This window comes from Moschus berezovskii, chromosome 19 (genome assembly GCF_049115385.1).
Source record: "Moschus berezovskii isolate FMDL1 chromosome 19, NW_MosBer_1.0, whole genome shotgun sequence".
Taxonomy (NCBI): domain Eukaryota; kingdom Metazoa; phylum Chordata; class Mammalia; order Artiodactyla; family Moschidae; genus Moschus; species Moschus berezovskii.
The window spans coordinates 75,954,797-75,962,248 of record NC_142478.1 but is presented as its reverse complement, the minus strand read 5'-3'; positions in this window follow the sequence as shown (position 1 = coordinate 75,962,248).

Sequence of the window (7,452 nt, the reverse complement as noted above, 5' to 3'; positions counted from 1 at the left end):
GTTTCAGCTTCAGCATCAGTCCCTCCAATGAACACCCAGGATCGATCTCCCCTAGAATGGACTGGTTGGATCTCCTTGCGGTACAAGGGACTCTCAAGAGTCTTCTCCAACACCACAGTTCAAAAGCATCAATTCTTCGGCATCAGCTTTCTTCACAGTCCAACTCTCACATCCATACATCACCACGGGAAAAACCATAGCCTTGACTAGACGGACCTTTGTTGGCAAAGTAATGTCTCTGCTTTTTAATATATTATCAAGGTTGGTCATAACTTTCCTTCCAAGGAGTAAGTGTCTTTTAATTTCATGGCTGCAATCAGCATCCACAGTGATTTTGGAGCCCAAAAAAATAAAGTCTGACACTGTTTCCAATGTTTTTCCATCTATTTCCCATGAAGTGATGGGACCAGATGCCATGATCTTTGTTTTCTGAATGTTGAGCTTCAAGCCAACCTTTTCACTCTCCTCTTTCACTTTCATCAAGAGGCTTTTGAGTTCTGCTTCACTTTCTGCCATAAGGGTAGTGTCATCTGCATATCTGAGGTTATTGATATTTCTCCCAGCAATCTTGATTCCAGCTTGTGCTTCTTCCAGCCCAGCGTTCCTCATGATGTACTCTGCATATAAGTTAAATAAGCAAGGTGACAATATACAGCCTTGATGCACTCCTTTTCCTATTTGGAACCAGTCTGTTGTTCCATGTACAGTTCTGACTGTTGCTTCCTGACCTGCATACAGGTTCCTCAAGAGGCAGGTCAGGTGGTCTGGGATTCCCATCTCTTTCAGAATGTTCCACAGTTTATTGTGATCCACACAGTCAAAGGCTTTGGCATAGTCAATGAAGCAGAAATAGATGCTCTTCTGGAACTCTCTTGCTTTCTCCATGATCCAGCAGATGTTGGCAATTTGATCTCTGGTGCCTCTGCCTTTTCTAAAACCTGTTTGAACATCTGGGAGTTCACGGTTCACATATTGCTGAAGCCTGGCTTGGAGAATTTTGAGCATGACTTTACTAGCGTGTGAGATGAGTGCAATTGTGCGGTAATTTGAACATTCTTTGGCATTCCCTTTCTTTGGGATTGGAATGAAGACTGACCTCTTCCAGTCCTGTGGCCACTGCTGAGTTTTCCAAATTTGCTGGCATACTGACTGCAGCACTTTCACAGCATCATCTTTCAAGATTTGAAATAGCTCAACTGGAATTCCATCACCTCTACTAGCTTTGTTCATAGTGATTCTTTCTAAGGCCCACTTGACTTCACATTCCAAGATGTCTGGCTCTAGGTCAGTGATCACGTTATCGTGACTATCTTGGTCGTGAAGATCTTTTTTGTACAGTTCTTCTGTGTATTCTTGCCACCTCTTCTTAATATCTTCTGCTTCTGTTAGGTCCATACCATTTCTGTCCTTTATCGAGCCCATCTTTGCATGAAATGTTCCCTTGGAATCTCTAATTTTCTTGAAGAGATCTCTTGTTTTTCCCATTCTGTTGTTTTCCTCTATTTCTTTGCATTGATCACTGAGGAAGGCTTTCTTATCTCTCCTTGCTATTCTTTGGAACTCTGCATTCAGATGCTTATATCTTTCCTTTTCTCCTTTGCTTTTCGCTTCTCTTCTTTTCACAGCTATTTGTAAGGCCTCCTCAGACAGCCATTTTGCTTTTTTGCATTTCTTTTCCATGGGGATGGTCTTGGTCCCTGTCTCCTGTATAATGTCACGAACCTCTGTCCAGAGTTCATCAGGCACTCTATCAGATCTAGTCCCTTAAATCTATTCCTCACTTCCACTGTATAATCATAAGGGATTCAATTTAGGTCATATCTGAATGGTCTGGTGGTTTTCCCTACTTTCTTCAATTTAAGTCTGAATTTGGCAATAAGGAGTTCATGATCTGAGCCACAGTCAGCTCCTGGTCTTGTTTTTGCTTTAGGAGTCTGGAAAATATCCATCTCAAAAGGAGAAAAGCCAACCCCTTGTTAACAACATGTGAGCTGATTTCCTCCTGAAAGAAGCTGTGACAGAGTTCTTGAGAATAGATACAGAAATCAACAGTAGCCAATTAAAAACGGAAAGGGCAGGGGGGCTCTCTGAGTCTGCAGTGGGTGGGAGCCAGCCACCCCCAGATGGTGGTGTCAGGAATGAGCCCAAAGCGGGCAGCAGGTGTGACCCTGGCCATGAGCGGGTCCTGATGTGTGTTTCTGGCCTGCAGAACCTGGGTCACCTGCCTGCCTCCATGTCTGATAGGCGGGAGCCTGAGAGTCCCCACTCCACCCTGACTGCAAGAGAGGCAGGAAGGAAGTGGGGGCTCCTAAGAAAGGGTCCCCAGCCCGGGGTGGGGGTGGGCGTTGTCAGAGGCACAGGTGGTCCAGCAGGACAGGAGCTGGTATGTTTCCGTGGCAGCAGATCTCAGGTCACTCCTACAAAACTGACTCTGTGCCTGGGGCTTCTATTCATCCCGTTTTTGGAATGACCTTTATTCTGATGTCAAACTCCTACTGTTAGCAAACTCAGGTTCAGCTTCAGGTCGATCAAGAAATCAATACTGAGAGACAAGTGTTAGGTAACAGGAAAGATGGTTTTATTGGGGAAACTGCAGTCTTGGGTAGAAGGTGGACTTATGTCCAAAAGACAACTCCTCACTCCCTGGGTTTTGCTTGGAGATCACGTAGGAGAGGGCTATGCCAGGGCAGAGGGTTGCAGGGGCCATGATCAGTGCACGGACATTCTTCTGATTGTGAGGCAACCAGGGGTCAGCATCACCAACCTTCTGGTTCCATCCGGTCTGGGGTCCACATCTTGTGGGCAGCACACAGTTAAGTTCTCGGATCGGGCAGGGGTTTCGGTGTCTGAAAAACAGCTCAAGGGGCGGGGCTCAAAATATTGTCTACAGTTCCTGGGAAGATCTAAAGGTCCCTGACTTTGTGCTGCGCTTAGTTTAATGACTGGCCTCTCACTATTGTCCCCGACTTTGTGTTGCGCTCAGTTTAATGACTAGCCTCTTACTATTTTGTCTCACTTGACTGCTTTCCTTTCTCTCTGTGTTTTCTCATTTCTCTGATCACATTTATTCTTTGGCTAACGTTTTTCTACAGACAAGAGGCAGATGGATGACACGAGTGGGGAGGTCTGTCCCAGGAAGGCCCCAGAGGGTCCTGCTTGGCTTCACTACATTTCTCAAGACTCAGCTCGGGGCTGACCTCTCGGGAGACACCCCTGGAGCAGGGCATCCTGCTGCTCTGTCCGTCACGGCCCACATCCTCCAGGTCCTTCCGCCAACACTGCCTAGCCCTGGCTCCTCTGGACGCCCGAGGGGTCTGGCGGGGGAGAGGCTGGAGGGCGGGGACACACTGGAGCCAGAGCATCTGTCCCCTCCCTCTGCTTTCAAGGGCTCCTCAGCTGTGGCCTCCTAGGCAGGCCTGCGTGGTTCCAGCCTGGCCAGGAGCCCTGGCTAATTTCCCATGGCCCCACCACTCATTCCCATTTCGGCATCTAGTTACTTCCCTCACATGTGTAACAATTTTCCTATATTCAACTTCCTCTCCTGGAAACTCCCAGGGCTTCTGTTTTCCAGATGAGAGCCTGACCCCCACCCACTGCTCAGAGACAGGAGACCTTGGTGGCCAAGGGGACAGGCTGTGGCATCAGGCCGGGTTGGGTCCATGCTGACCCTCTCTGGCTGTGTGACATCGGACAATTTACTTTAGTGCTCTGGGTCTGTTTCTCCACCTGAAAAGTGGGACATAAGAACACCTGGGAGAGATGCTGTGTGATAGCACAGAACCCAGTACCTAGCTCAGGATGCCAGTCTGCCTCCGTCATAGCGTGGCTGGAGGGGTATCCTGTGTCATAGTGTGGCTGGAGGGGTATCCTGTGTCATAGTGTGGCTGGAGGGGTATCCTGGGTCATAGCGTGGCTGGAGGGGTGTCCTGGGTCACAGTGTGGGCAGGGGGGTGTCCTGCGTCATAGTGTGGTAGGAGGGGTGTCCTGACTGGAGGTCTGCAGGGCACCCCAGCAGGGTGGTCGTCAACTCCACAAGGAAGCTGACGGACAGGAAGGTGTTTGCTCACGACCACAGACCGTAAGAGGCAGAACTGGGACTCAAACCTGGGCAATCTGACTGCACAGCCCAGCGCATGACCACCCCTGTGCCTCCTCCACCCCAGCCACCGCCCCTGCCTGGGGAGACACGGTGCCCAGGCGGCTGGGGAGGGCCAGGTCAGGGGGTCTGCAGCTGGGGATGGACGCTGTGCGTCCTCAGCCAGGCAGGGTCCCTCCCTGTGCTTCTCGGCCTCAGGGGCCCTGATGTCTGGGCCCGTGTGAGTTTAGAACCCCTCCCCCGGGTGCCGATCCTCTCCTGCAGAACGGACGTGGACCACGTGGGACGCCTCCGTGGCTGCCCCGGGAGCCTGGAGGCTGACAGTGGAAGCGGGAAGGAGCGGCCCCGCCGCCGGCAGGGGGCGCTTTCGGAAATTCCCACCGGGGCTGGACGGGCGCCGCGGCGCTCAGATGCCTGCCTGCCCCGGCCACTTGCATCTGGATTTCCGTTTCTCCTTCTTTCAGGTTCAGAGGTTGCAGGACAAGGAGAAAGTCTGCCTAGCGGTGAGCCAGGGCTCTCGTGGGCCATACGGACCCTGTGCACGGCTTCCACCTCACTGGCCTGCCACACGGGACCACCTGGCTCCAGTCCTGCTGTGGTCCACACTACTCCTCTGGGCCCATCCAGGGAGGCCACTAGGCCCTGGAAGGCAGTATGAAGCATTCCACCTGCCCCTCAGTCTCCTCCCACCCCAGGGCCCTCACCTGTCCGGGCAGTGCTTGGGCCTGGTCTGCTGTTTCCCTCACTGTCATCGGATTGCTTGCCTGACAGCGCCAATGGGCAGGTAATTTGATTGGCGCCTGGGGAGAAAACAGGGCGGCTTTTGGCATCCACATTTGGCTGCAGGAGAATGTGTTCAGAGAGCTATAGGCAAAGTGTCAGAGCCCAGGGTAGGAGTCTGGGCCGGGTTCTAGGATGCCTAGGGTCTAAACAGGGTCCTGGGAGGGCCCTGGGGGAGCAGGGACGCTGCGGAGCCTAGGGAACGGGAGTGACCCTGCGCGGCTGTGGTGCAGAGTGCGCGGTGGTGAAGGCAGTGGTGGGGCGGGGGGACGTGGAGGCCCACGGGCTGTGTGTGGTGGGGGGCGCGTGGGAACTGCCCGCCAGGTCAGGGAGGGTTGGCATGTCGTTCCCGCTGTGATGGGGGGTCTGTCATCGCTCCCGGGATCAGATTTGTTCCCGGGACCAGAGGACGCTGGGGCAGGCGGGCAGAGCGGCGGCTGAGCGCGGTCTGACCGGTCACCTGGCGGCGCTCGAAGGTGGTGTGCGCGCCGCCCCCGAACGCCCTCTGTCCGGCGGGACTCACCAGGGAAGAACCTTTTGTCCCTGGCCGCGGCGGACGTTTCCCGGTGACGCAGGACGGTAAACAAATTACCCGGAGGGCCCACGACGTCAGGCGCAAACGGCGACCTTGTGGCCGGGCGAGTGCGCGACGGGAGTCCGGGTCGCTGTTCTGCGCGCCTGCGGAAGAGGCCGCAGCCACCTCCGGGCACTGAGTCCTGCTGGGGACCCCAGGGGCCCTTCCTGGACTGCTGAAGTCTGCCGCGAGTGGCGGGGGTAGGGGGACGGGGGTGTGGACATCAAAGTCTCTGGGGCCCCTGTGTGCACAGGCAAACACCCTCCCCCTCCAACCTGCCCGATGATTTACACCTGGCCGGGAAACCTGCAGCCCTGCCCCAGCCCCAGTTCCACCGGAATCCTCATTTATTCAGAATCCTGTTTCAGAAACACAGTTTAAATAAACCCCTTCCTCCCCAAACTCTAACCCAAGGTGTTTTTACCCCTATTTTGCTGGGCCCTTTAGTGAAAAGTGAGTGAAGTCACTTAGTCGTGTCAAACTCTTTGCGACCCCATGGACTGTAGCCTATCAGGCTCCTCCGTTCTTGAGATTTTCCAGGCAAGGGTACTGTAGTAGGTCGCCATTTCCTTCTCCAGAGGCTCTTTGTGACCCAGGGATCGAACCCAGGTCTGCCACATTGTGGGCAGACGCTTTACCCTGTGAGCACTTCTGAAACCAACAGCATTAAACCTTGGGCTTCCCAGGTGGCTCAGTGGTGAAGAATCCATCTGCCAATGCAGGAGACTCGGTTTCTAACTCTGGGTGGGGAAGATCCCCTGGAGGAGGGCATGGCAACCGACTCCAGTATTCTTGCCTGGAAAATCCCATGAACAGAGAAGCCTGGTGGGCTACAGTCCATGGGGTCCCAAAGAGTGCAACACGACTTAGCAATTAAAACACCACACGACCATCCCTGGTCAGTTATGTGTGTGACAAATTTCTCCATTTTCTAAAGACTTTACAGACATGCCTTCCACGTTTTTGTCTTTAATCCTCCTGGAAACTATTTGTATGTGTCTGTAGTATGTCAGAGGCTCAGTTTCACTCTTCCCTGTTTGGCTAATGGATTCCTGCCAAACACTAAGGTCTGTGATTCCTCTATCTGCACTTTGACCACGGCCACATATGAAGGGTCTGTACATACCCTGTGTCCCGGCTCCGTTTTATTCAATCAATCCCCTTGTCATCTGTTTCATTCTGTGTGTGATCACTCACCACTGCAGAGGTTCTAAATATCACTTCCTAGTGACAGACGCACAGGCTGCTACATCAGCGCCTTCCGAGTGCATGTTTTCCTGCACAGATGCCCCAGGGACACCACGCCCTCCTGCCCTTAGTCGTCTGGCGGATCTCGTCGCCTCCCGGCTAGTCGTCACCTCAGGACTTGCCTTCCTTCTTCCCTGCAGGACAGTGTCTTCTGCACCCTTGCTCTCCTCCCTTGTTTTGGTGGAGTGTTCTTTTAGCGGCTTTCTGAGGCCGTCACAGGAGTGAACTTTCGAGAGCTCGCACTTTCAATCACCTGACTGATAGGTTGGCAGGGTACAGAATTCTGCTGCTACTACTACTAAGTCGCTTCAGTTGTGTCCAACTCTGTGCGACCCCACAGACGGCAGCCCACCAGGCTCCTCCATCCATGGGATTTTCTAGGCAATAGTACTGGAGTGGCTTGCCATGTCCTTCTCCCACAGAATTCTAGGTAGAAGTAATTTTTCTCCTAGGACATTGAAGGCATTTGCAGCCCCTTATGACAGATAGTATTTTCCAGAAATGGCCAGAGCAGCACGTCCAGTCCTGAATGGTCTTCCAGAACCCTGCTGCTCTCCACCAGGACACCCCTCGGACCTTGGCGGGTGTTCGGGATGCCCTGACAAATAGCAGGCGTGGGAGTCAGGTGGAGTGACTCTCCAGACTAGGTCACGACAGACAGAGGGCTTCCTCCTGGCTCTCTTTCCTGGACTCTCTACCCTGGAGCCAGTTTCCTCGTTCTGAGGAAGCCCTGGCCACGTGGGGAGGCTGCACG